This window comes from Vanellus vanellus, assembly GCF_965231255.1.
Source record: "Vanellus vanellus genome assembly, chromosome: 2".
Classification (NCBI taxonomy): domain Eukaryota; kingdom Metazoa; phylum Chordata; class Aves; order Charadriiformes; family Charadriidae; genus Vanellus; species Vanellus vanellus.
The window spans coordinates 90,575,325-90,588,352 of record NC_138906.1 but is presented as its reverse complement, the minus strand read 5'-3'; the positions used below and the strand labels follow the sequence as shown (position 1 = coordinate 90,588,352).

Genomic DNA, 13,028 nt, shown 5'->3' with positions numbered 1-13,028 from the left:
ATTACTTTTCAATCTTCATTCATACTACGCAATCTGAAGCAACTAGGCAAATACAAAGGTCTTTGCACTTCTCTTTAATCCAACAAAGCATGAAACACCATTAGCATCAAATGAAACAATTGAATCCAAATGTGTTGAACAAATCTCAGCAGGTATTCTGCAGCTTCTGGAACTGAACTTAATCTGTCACTTCACGTAAATTCCTCTGTTCTGTTTAAGGGTAAAATCATTCATGAAAATGGCTTTGAACTTTGACAAGAGCCAGGCATGCACACAGCCACTCTGCATGAGACACTTCTTAATTCTTGCGTTTTCTCACTTTCCCTAAGAGCTAATTTTTTGTGCCATATAAGCATTTTCACTATCTTCCACCTAATGCTACACGTACAAGGTAATAGGGGGAAACTAGGGGAAAGAGGTGACTTGCAAAAAAGGCTGTAGGTTTTCTGTTGGAGCTACCATGACCACCTGGGAGTTCATGGCCAAAAACCCCCACTTGAGCTGTTGCAGAGCCCAGCTATAATGTTTGAAAAAATATTTCTGATCACCAGTTTCCTTATTATGGGGATTCTGCTGCACTGAGGCCAAGTGTATGTGCGTCACGGGGAGAATTCACCTGTGTTTGAGTAATGCTTACAGTAGCTCTGCAGGCTCTCTCAAGTAAAATCAGACATCACGCTTTAAGTACAGCAGTTCTCCAAGACATTTCATTGAAACAAGACTCATTTTACAATAATAACAAATTACTACAGAACAGAGGTCTTGTCTGTTCTCTTCTCATGTGGGATGTTTGCCAGACTAAGAGTTGTCATTACAGTTGTATCTTTATGAAGATTCAGAATATAAATGGTAGATGTAAAAAAATACACTCAGAATTTCATTGGCTATTTCTCTTCTTACAAAACAGATATTAACTCATTAATATTAAATTTCCCTTTAAGTGTTTAATACAATGAAACCGTGAAGATCTAGTACTAAATCACACATCGACTATTCCATTGAATCTTGAGATGAGATGGACTGTTGGGAAGCTTCTACAAGAGACGTTTTTCGTACGTTCAGAAAGATCTTAACATTGAATTCATATTTGGAAAAGTCAGACAACATATTAAAAGGTATCAGGGAAGGCTAGAAACTTCCGCAGCTGAAGATGGCAAACACCATGTTCTGTGTATACCATCTTACTATGACTGTGTTTACGGGTGGAAAGGAAGTGATTCTTTGGTTAAGCATTTATTTCTGATTAAGAATGAGTAGTAGAAACCCATAAATAAATCATAAATTGACAGAGAGGTGATAGAAACAATGTTATCTGATGTGTTAGCTTCCTCTTGTACTTGCTTTCTTATCATTAACCATGTTAACACATGTTAATAGGTTCTTCAAACACATTAGACCTGCCTTCTAAATACACGGCTCTCAGCCAACCAAAGACATCTTCCAGAAAATATTTTTAAATAAAAATAAAACAAATACAAAACTTCAATCCAACAACCTTACTAAGGACAAATTAATTATCCTAGCTTCACTTCTAATTTATTCTCATTTTCAACCCTAGATGACAAGTGCAGGTGTTGGTATTTTGGAGAGGATACAAAATACCAGAAGAAAACAGCTTGTGTGACAAGGCAACAACAGGGAACAGCTGAAATTAGTTGTTTTACACCAAATAACTATACTTCAAAGTGTTTGAACTTCTACCACCAAATTATGTCCCAAAGGAAATTTCCTCCTTCATAATATGTGTATTACTTGAACAGAAAACAAATAAACAAAAAGCCCGTTATGTATACTACGGAGCCTTACAACCAGCTCAGGTTCTTCTTCCTCTTGTCCTGGAATCCAGGCCAGAAGAGGCAATGAGGGGGGCAAAAGGAAAAGGTCTCTTCCTCAAAGGTACAGTTAATTGTTCTGATGAACCTGCAATCTTGACATGGTATTTACATGTGAAAACAAGGCTGTGCCTACTTTTCCCCTCTGATCTCCCAGAAGAAAAGTTAGCAAACAAGTGATGTGTGAATACTTGTTGGAAATACTTGTGTGCACATTGGATGTAAGCAGAAAATTGATTCAGAAAAGAAACCCTTAGCACCAAAAGGTAAGTTTGCCATGTAACCAGTTTTAGGAGAGATAATGAACAAAGCAGGGGAAAAAGTTTAAAAATTTAGCCCCAGTATGCGCTGTTATTTCAAGCAGATGGTCTCCAAGATGATTATATTTTTAGGAGTTTCTAAATGAAATACGGTAGCTATATAAAACAAACAAAAACTTCTGTCAACAGTTAAGGCTGCTTGAATAATTGTTATAATTTTAGCAGCCTTCAGGGCGAGAAGAACTAGTTTCCAGGGGTTTCAATTTTTCATTTGTTTTATACAAGTCTCTTACAAGTGGGGAAAAAAAAGTGAGCTAGAGAGGATTTTCTTTTTTTAAGAATGGCAAGCTTGTGGCTCTATTAACAACATTTACTCGAAAAAAATATTTATTTATTTTTTAAATTTGGCTTAATTATGACAAGTTAGGAAGGCTATTTAATGAAGTCATCTGGCAGAGATCTGGAGAAGGGAGGAGGACTGGAATTTCTTGGAGACACAGGTGCAAAACTATCTGGAAGATTTTGCACACGGGTGTGGGAACTTTCAGGCCATGGCTCCAAGAATACCTGTATGACAGAAAATGCATATTCAAATAGAGAGCCAAACAAAAAGTAAAAAAAACGCTCATAGAGAAGGATGGCATGTTGTAGAAGTCAAGAGCCAGAATAAGCTGGGTTGCACCTTGGAAAGGTAATTGAAATTAGATAGCAAAATATCTTTTACTGCCTACCAACAAAAAGCAGTAGTCGGCTCAGTACTTGATGAAGATGAGGGTCAGATTAAAGGTAGGGAGAAGGATAACAAAAATCAGATCTACCTCAATTTCGGTGAAACGTCAGATATTGTGCCACATGGAAATTAGTTAAACTGGCAACACATGAGGATCCAATCCCTAACAAAATTATAAAGTCGAATTAAGCAAAATTTGAAACTGTAGTGAATATCCTAAACAAACACTAGCTAAGCCTGTGTCCTTCATTAACATCTCCATGCTTACAAAACCTGAGTGAGGCAATCCACACAGATGGTGACACAAGCCAGAAGGCTGGAGTAAATCTGAGGAGGTGCGTGGCGTGCAATTTTTGAGAATGCCATCAAACAGTATCTGCGTAGTTGATCCAAAAATGGAGAGTAAGCTCGCATCTGCACATTCAAGACCTCCTGCTACTGCCTCCATTTCCCTCGGAATACCAACACTAAGCTGTTCGGGTGGTGTTGTGGGTTTTTCCACAAGAGAATCACAGCTGTGAAAGAACTTCATGGCTTTGGCTGGAAAGCAGCGTTTACTGTGCACTCCAGATATTTTGTCAGGTTGCAAAAGGTGCATTTCTAGGAAGCATCCTCATCTGAGCAGACTGACCAAAACATGCCAAGGTGTTCCACCTTCATTCTTTGATAGAAACTTGCTCTTTGGTAGAAACCGTGCTCTGGGAATGTAGGATTGATCTTATTTTGAATCCCACAGAAGGTTTTAGCTTGAAGTGGTGATTAAGGCAGATGTTCCATGGATTACAGCAGGCTACTGTTCCAGGGGTGGAAGAGGACCCAAAGGGGAAGGCTGAGTTATATGTAAGCTGGCAATATGTACGCCTAGACTATCACAATAGGCTACCTTTCATCTGTGAACAACTGAAGAGAATCAACAAGGAGCTGGACATGAGACAACTGTGAAATTGAACAGCAGAAGCAGTAGCACCAAGAAATCCAGGCTGACTTGGGTACAGCAAGTATTGCATCGAAACCGACTCCTGCTCCTGCCATCATACACATATGCATATCAGAAAGGAAAGGAGATGCAGACTTAAGAGAGATTGTTAATTACACAGCTGAGTGCACTGGCTATGTGGGATCACCTAAAGGTGCTGCTGAATACAGAGTATGTAGTGCATCTGAATATTTGCTTGAATTATATCAGAATTTTCTTTTTCTGCTACCGCAAATGCTGATGACACACAGTAAAGCAAAACCAAAATCCCTGTTACATCTATATCTGCACTGACTTTTAAAAGGCTAAAAAATAAGTTTTAAAAGCGTAGCCTTCCAGTCGGTAGCTAAGGATACTGATCGCTTCTACACAGCACTGGAGAAGCAGGTGTGATGGCTCTGTCTGCTCTCCAGTCTACTCTCCATCCATTGGTCACAGTGAATCTCACGAGAGCTTGGGTTCTTATATCTGATTTACATTATTAAAGCAGATCACATCTGATCAAGCAGTTGGCACAGGCAAGCCCTGACACCCGGAGCTATTCCCGTCTCAGCAGCATACCCCAAAGGCAGTGCCGTGAAGACGTCTGCTATAAAGAACCATATGCTTGACAAAGACTGAACTACCACCAAGCGTTTATCAAAGAAAAACAAATTTTAGATATATTTATTACAAACGTGTATGTTTAAACCAGACTGGTCCGTATGTGCCTGTCTGTCTTAATATGCACGTGTACATGTGAGCCAGTCTTAGACTGCTGAAGGGGAGGTTTTCATACATGAAGTGGTGCTCAAAGGCAAAGACAATACAATCTGGATAATTAAAGGACAGTTAAAGGATATTCTTTCCTAGATTTCTAACTCATATATGTTGTGGCATTGCTAATGTCAGTCTACAGGACTTTTTGCTGAACTTATGCCTACAGAGATACACCCTTCTGCTTGCCCCCCCAATCAATAAATAAAGCCTGAAAATCTCTTTTACCTCGTTTCTGAAAGGAGAGCTGTGAGAATGGTTTTCTGGTAGTAGTAGGAAAGAACAAACTACATGTAGCTGAGGATCAAACACAAGGAGAAGTAATCCAGGGCCAAGAGAAGACCAAAGAAAGAACGACCTCCCATGTTTAAAGGCAGAAATTTACTTCTATTAAAATTATTTGGAAGGGAATATACCAATACTACAGGAATATCTCTCTAAGGACTTTATCCTAGTACATTTAAAAAGAGCAAAGACAAGATGTTAAACTGGTAAAAAAAAAAATCAAAAATACCTAAACGTAATCCACAAACAAAGACCAAGATGAAGAAGCCACCTACCAGCTTGTGCCCTCATTTTCTTTCTGTGATTCTGTGACAGTTAACCAAACAAAAGTGAACATATAAGTATTAAACTTAATTTATTGGGAGTTAAATTTGAAGTATTTCCGTAAGTATTTTCCCTTTTTCAAACACCCTTCACCATACGCAAGCACATACATATACACAGATTGTCAGCCTGGTCTGAATGATGTGCTACAGTTCAAGAGGAGGCAGAACTACTATATTTGCTTTGAAAATGTAATAGGTGAATATCGGGTTCCTTTAGCACACAATTCTACGAAATGTCAGAGAGGTCAATCTCTGTTCCACTCATATTGGGAAACCCTCAAAACCCTTCACCACATTGTCTTCTCTAGTCAAACTTTGCCAAAGAAGTGTATAACAACAAGCAAGATCACCTTCATCTTCAGCCCCACGCCGACATGAACAACATATATCCACAAGATGTAATTACAGCACATTTGGGCTTAAAACAAACCCCTCAGGGCAGCAATGAACCCTTATCAGCAGAGAGCTCCCTATACTTCTGTTTTGTCCTTTCAAGAGAAATAAACCAAACCCAGACTACTGGAAAAGTTAGGAACAAAATAATCTGACATAGTTTAGGCTAAATTTGGAAACAGCAGAAATGACAGAGAAAAGGCACTGTAGATGTATCTTTTATGAATAAAAATGTAAACTCTAATGAAACAAAGAAAACTATATTACTGTTTATTCCGACCTGAAAACCTCAGCCTGTGTGGGGTGCTCCATACGACTGATGCAAATGCATCCAGTGTCACAGAATCAGAGTAAATGTACACAACTCACCAAACCTGCAACTCTTGAATCTCACAAATCTTCACCATTTGCTTTTTCCTCTCAAGGAGTTCTTAACACTTGCAGAAGAGTTGCTGTTGTTAGAGCAGCGTGCTTGACAAATGGCTTTGTAATATGAAATAATGACTACAATCACCTCTTCATTGCTGGGTTGCTTAATTTTTTTTAATACATGCACAACTCTAAATTTGATTTACAGGCAAAAAATTGTATGAATAGTACAATAGAATCAGAAAAAAGGAGGAAGCATTTCCCTACACTATCTAATGACACTTGAGGTATGGGAAAAGTTGATTTTGGAGCTTGTCAGCACTTGAGCAAGCAAACATTAGAAAGATATGCTTGGCCCAACAGTTACTGATTTTCATTTGAGTAACACACCAGATCGACTTACCCAAGTATACTGTGAGCTGTTACTATAGGCAGTGTTAGGATACTATCTGCCATACCTGGACCCACTTTACCGGGTCAATAATTTCACTGATGCAAATGAACAACACTTTGCATTCTGGCAATATACCATTTAAATATTGAAGTGTATATAAGCAGTCAACAACATTTGATGGCACTTCAATATATGCTTTATTTTTAGTTAAGCATGTAGCTTACGCCTTCCCTAGATTTCAAATTTAGCACAGCTGAATGTAAAACAGCTGTGCAAACATTTGGCAATCCTGCCAAAAACCTGGATGCTGCTCCTGGGTTATGACATTTTTCTTGGTTTACGCTTCCATGCGGCCTAAACTGGAACCACCATGCAGTAGTGCTTACACAGATTCATCCCAACCGTGGTTTTTTACAATGTATTTGTGTCTGCTAATGAGGTGCAGAGGAGGATGTGCTGTGGCAGGTGCACAGGATTCCTGCCCGGCTCTGCCAAGCAGCGATGGAGATGCTCAGCGTGTCCCAGTCTTAAACAGAACCATGAACCTGAGGTCTCAGGGCTAATCCAGCGCTTCAAAAAATACAGCAAATGGCTAAAACTGTTTTGTACCATGGCAAATATACCCTCCTGCAGTTCTGCTTTTGTATCCTTTACATAGTCTTCAATCAGGCATCACTTTTCTGTTTTTACATTATTACCTGTGATTTAGATTTTTAAATAAGAAAACCATAAAAAGTGAGCTTGTGAAGAGGCAAGAGGAGGACTACTTCAACGTAACAAAAATGGTCTGGAGCGGAGACGTCTGTAGATTTCTTGAACATTTTCATCTCAAGAGGAAAAGACTTTAAAGATGACAAAGTTGAGTAAAGATTACCTAATGACACTGACCCACGTGGTACTATTTACAGCTCTAGGTTACTGCCTCCAATACAACATGATTACATTCAGAGGTGTAAGTATTACCTGCTCAAGGTTACCCTGATCACATTTACAAATGTCTTTTTAACTGAAATATATTTATGAACCTTTATGAAATCATCTTTCATGCTATCGCTACTGATCTATAAATACTTAATTCCCTCACTCCCATGAGGCAGCTTTTAAGAAAAAAGTTGCCTGTGTACTGAGGTAGCCATAGCCTGCTGTAGCTGGTATAATGTTATCCCTCCTCTAGACTGTGGGGCTGGGAGCAGAGAACAATTAGGAACTTCACTGCTTTAGGACACCTTTAATTTTGCCATTTGTACCACTTGGTTTGTTTAGTGTTTTTTTTTTAATCTGTTTTGTTGTTGTTGTTGTTTTTGTTTTGGTTTTTTTGGGGTTTTTTTTTTTTTTTGGTTAAAAAGTGGAATTTGTCTTTTGGGGCTGTTGAGCTGAAAGATTCTTGAAAACCTTGTTTTATCTCTTCCTCTGCAGACATTTGCATATAGAGGGACTGCTTCTGCAAAGGCAGAGGCAAAGGAGGTAAGCTATCAAGATGTCTTTAAGCTGCCTAATTTATTTTCTTTCTCCCTGCAATGCATAACATTTTTCTGACCCCCTACTACAGAAGGGTCTTACAGTAGCTTAATACATTGCAGCTATGAAAATATGCCAAGTTAACCCTTCCCTGAGAGATCAGCTTATGCTTCCTTCTGTCCGCGCGCAGGAGTTCACACTTCACAGGGAAGATTTCAGAAGATCGTGAAATGTTGCTCAGCAGCAGAACAGCTGTTACAGATGTGGATATGCTTTCTTCATAGATCAGAAAGGTGGGAACGTAGACAGGCGATTAAAAGAGTAGACAGACCTAAGGGATTCCAGCCTTGACTCTGTCATTGACTTACTTTGTCACACACAGTTATTTACTTTAATGCCTTTCTCTGAGGTTTGATAGATTCTCTGTCTCCGGAGACCTGTAAATCAAAATTGTCTCCTCTTCTAGAACTAGTGTTCCCATTCAGAGGCTCCTAAACCTTTCTGTATTTCAACAACAGAGGAAAAAAGCTTCTGAGATCCTGCTCCTACCTGGCCATGGAGAAACATATGCTTTCCAAAGAACAAATGTTACTCCAAAAAAACCCGATTTTCCTATGGAAATGGGAAGAGCACTTTAGAGAGGAAGATATTTATTTTCTTTCCCTAAACACATTAAGACACCTAACCATTGCAGCTATTAAAAAAAAAAGAACAACAAAGCAGAGGGAACAATTTAGCATTAGCCTAACAGCACCAATGTTAACAATTCAAACCACACTCATCTGCAGGAGAGGAAGCCGGTGCACTCAATACTCCCTGAAAGTCTCAGCATCCACATTATCTTTTGAAATAACCATCACCACAAGAGTTCCCAAAAGGTTTCGAGGCACTCCACCTCTCTCCAGTCTAAGCTTTTAATGTCACGTTATTAAGTACAATGAGTTTCACAATAACCGATGTGACAACACATGGATTGTCTCTCCCCATTGCCCTCTGCTTGATCAAGCTTCTGGCCCCAGAGGATCTTCCGAGTTGCAGGGTGGTGACAGGAGAACTACTTCTACCCTTCTCCAGCATGGATGATGGAAACTCAAGCTTTTTTAGGTTTGGGGAAATAAAAGTGGATGTTTCCCTCCTATCTGCGAATAAAAAGCATGGGCAGATCACCATCTGGGTAACCCGCAGACTGCCATGGGAAAAGTGGGAGCACTACGACCAGAAACTGGGTATTTTCCGTGTATGCGAAGAGCAGACAATAGGAAATGCCAACGGTGCATACAGTTTAGCTCAAGTCTCTTTCTCTCTCTCCCTTCTCTCCTTGGAGGTGGGGGAGAGCATCCATCGTTCATTTCAGTGGCCAGGCCGGCCCAAACCATGACAGCTGCAGAAATACTTTTTACAGCTGGGGTGGAGGCAAGGAAAGGGTGTCCATCGGAAGTATTAGAAAATATTACTCCTAACTATCTTCTGCTATGTCATTCCTTAGCAATTCCTCCATCGAGTGCACTATTGCACTTTCTCACTGCATGGCAGCAACTCTTCCCTTATCTCCACACACACATGCCCAAGCATCGTTCCTACCTATCCAACACTTTGCAGCACTCCCCATCTTTCTGAGCACAGTAAAAACTCTTCAAAATGGACAATCTTTTGATGCTTAAATAATTAAAATTAAACAATAAAATTTAAAGGTGACTCCAAATATCATACAAATTGATAAGCCCCGGAATTTGCCCTGAAACACTCAAACACCAAGTCTGGAAAGCCAAGAGAAAAACCCACAAAAATTTCTAATACTGAACTTCTAAAAAATCTAACAACAAACTGTTCTCATTTTCTTTTCTTACAACGAGACTCCTATTCAATCTTTTAGAGAAGCAGAGGAACTAATTCTGTTCATTAAACTTGCAAGCTGTACAATTGTATAAATGCACTTGAATTTGATCTTCTTGACAAAGGGAAATACAGACTAATAGCTTTTCTTTGCTGCCTTTATTTCAGTTTTCATTAAGCATGGAAAAGCTGGTCTCCTGCATGCTAGCTTGATCTATCTCAATGTACAACCACCAAAACAATGTAATAATGCAAGACATTCTTGACACTCAGGAGACAGAAAGTTCATGGGATCAATAACAAAAGAGTCAAATTGTTAAAAAATTGCTCAAATGGAAAGGTGTTGGTTGGAGGGAAAAATATCCACCAGTAATGAGTAGTGACACTCAAATACTATTGCTCCTTCCCATCGCATGCCTTTCATCTACTTCAAAGCACAGTAGAAATTCTAGGGAACTCTCCTAATGCAGTACATAGATATCATCGCCTTCATGTCAGGCCTGGGTAAAGAGAGACAGTGCCTACGTGCTTCTCTCACAGGGGAAAAATAGAAAAAATGGCAAAAGTTAGAAGAGCCACTATTAAATCCTCAGCCCTAGTTTTCAACTCCCGAAACCAAATACGCTGATTCACTGTTAGCTGACTTTAAAAGGTTTTCAAGAATCTAAAAAGGCAGAGGGTCTGGACAGTAGTTCAGGGGGGCGCAGGACAAGGAAAGACCTTCTGGGCCATCAAAGCCAATTTCTGGTTGCAAGTCTCCTGCTATTTGGCACGTACGCTGCAGCATACGCTGCTCAAGCTACAGATGGCCTTGTGTAGGGAAATTTTAATCAATCTCAGATTTTGTTAACCCTAACAACAGTTTCAATTTATAAATGAAAAAAAAAAAAAAAAAAGAAAAAAAGATCTGTCCACAGATATCCATTCAGAAGGGGTGCTGTTTTGTTGTTGCTGCTTCTAACGGTGTTTCAATCATGTCCTCTTCTATTCAAAGCACTAACAAACCTAATGTGTCTCCCCTTTTTCAGAGTCCTAAATCAGCAATCAAGGCTGTACTTCTGCACTTGCAGGGAGGAGTAAAAGGAGAAAGGATGGTTTCTAGCTGGGTATCTCGCATGATAACATATCTGTTCTCTGTTTGGGCCTCAGGATAACCCAGAATCTGCACAATGACACAAAAGCCAGCAGAAGAAAGATGAGCTCATCAAGGGACAGATAAGACTAGCAGAAAGCACTACCAGTGCGACCAGCACAACACCAGGGAAATTCACAACTCTCAACTACTATCAGCAATAAAGCCAGACCAAAACCAGCGTGCCTTACCTAAAAAAAAATAATGCAAAAGCCAAAACAGAGAAAAAAAATTTACGTGGACGACACTCAAGAGTTTATGGCAGAAGTAGGCTGTAGATTTTAAGTAAACATAAAATAGTCATCTCGTATGTATATTTGATAGTTTTACCGCAGTAAAATGCGACTCACAGAAAAACATCCTTTGAACGGGGAAAACCAGCTCCTCTCTTAGTTGCCATCCTATCAGGTAACAACTGGGATGCCACTTTTCTATCCTTTACAAAAAGAATGAGGCTGCAGACTGTTCTGCACAGCGCTTCTGCAGAAATGTTTCCAGCTGAACTGTGAAACACTGTATATATCTAATAAATCCACTGCAGAAAATAATCACGCTATTGATTCAGGGCAATTGCCCTTATTAACGAATGAGAGAAATACTGCCAAGGATCTGTCATTTAGAAATCAGAATCAATATCTTAAAGAGGTCTTTGAAACTAGAATATATTAAGGGAAAAAATATGTGCCTCAACCTATCAAAAATTTTTTCTCTGCCTGTGGAAGTATAGCTACGTACAGAAGAAGGGTGAGTTAGTCGGATGGTACTCAGATGTCAGTTGTATGGTACTTATTTCCAGGCAACATGTTCTGGGGTGGGATTTTTCATCTCCTATGCTGAATTCCAGAGCCCATTACCTTCAGTGATTCAAGAATTTAGCTGGTGTGTGGTACCCTGCAATGTGTTCTGCCAACTGCAAGAAGCACAGACTGTGAATTGCACCTTTCCCTTTTTCACCTCAGAGCTAATGCCTTTTTAAACTTTGGGGTTTTCCCCCCAAATTTCCTTATTTAAGCTAAAATACCACTCCCTCTGATTTTGAAACTGTCCCCTATGTATTCAGCTGGCAGCATTGACTCCAGCTATAAAAACATCCAGTATTTACAACCTATAGCTGTAACATGAATGATTGCCCTCAGACTTCAGCGCCCGTGCTCAGATCATGGTTACATGCAACTAAAGAACTGATAACAGTGTTGTTTATAAAATACTTTCTGATATGTTCAAAATTCAAAGTAGTTTCAACTGCGGTTAAAGACTTAAGCGTCGATTCTGTAGTATGTGCAGTTCATGTAGCATGTGTACCCTATATGAATCTAGTCACTTTTGACTAAGTTTTCTTACTAAGTATTCTTGACTAAGTATTTCTTTTAGACACTTAAGAAATCAGATTTTGCTCTGAAACACTTCCAACAATGAATAGTGGGTTCACCTGCTAGACTGATGAGAATTGTAATGACCCTCATTCACAGACACTGAACCCATTCTGATACCCATTTATTTCCTTCCCTCTCCTCCCCTGAGATACACTCGGATCAAGGCTGGACAGCATAACCCGCTTTATGGAAGACAGAAGCACTTGGACAGAAAAGACACAAGAGTGCTCTGTCTCGGCTGGCAATCAACCACCTGTCAGACGTGATACAGAAGCAAGCTTTGATTTTTTTCCCCTTTCCATTTTTTCATAGCCAGTGATGTCTGCAAGCAGAATAAGTATGTTTCTTACACATATGTAATTCCACATTTTTAGACACCTTAGGACAAAATCTGTATTATTTTGAAATTTGTATTTCAAATTGCTGCTGCAAATTTCAAAGCCAAGTTCAAACACAACAAAGTTCACAGATTTTTCAGCTGTGCTGTTTGCACAAGGGGAGGCTGGGAGTGGGAAAAGTCTGAAGATTTTTTTAGGTCCGTGTCAGTACCTGCTGTTCACAAGTTTTCTTCTAATGGCAAATATGAATTCACATAGGAGCTTGTGTTCTTGATATAACCTGATAAAAATGAAACTGATATCCAGTTTCATTAAAACTCAATGTGGAAAAGCCGTAGAACTGTTCTGCAACAGAGGATATTATATCTAGCGTTATTTATTTATTAGTGGAAAAATCACTTTTTTGAAATGATTTTGCCTCTGTTTCATAAAAATATCTCCCTCTTCTATGTTTTTTTCATTTGAGCACACAGAAAGCTCTGTTGGCTACATTGCAGATGAAGTTCAGAGCACACCACACTTCAGTTTGACATTGCACTTTTTAACAACTACTTTAATTTATCCTGGGGTCTC

At 39.3% G+C, this 13,028-nt stretch overlaps 1 protein-coding gene across 1 annotated transcript in view; it reads right to left on the bottom strand.

Annotated features, from left to right (window-relative positions):
* Nucleotides 1-13,028, bottom strand: part of CTNND2 (catenin delta 2) — a gene marked incomplete at both ends in the record, with an annotated part of 573,915 nt that overhangs the window by 185,902 nt on the left and 374,985 nt on the right. The gene's annotated exons all lie outside the window — the stretch shown is intronic.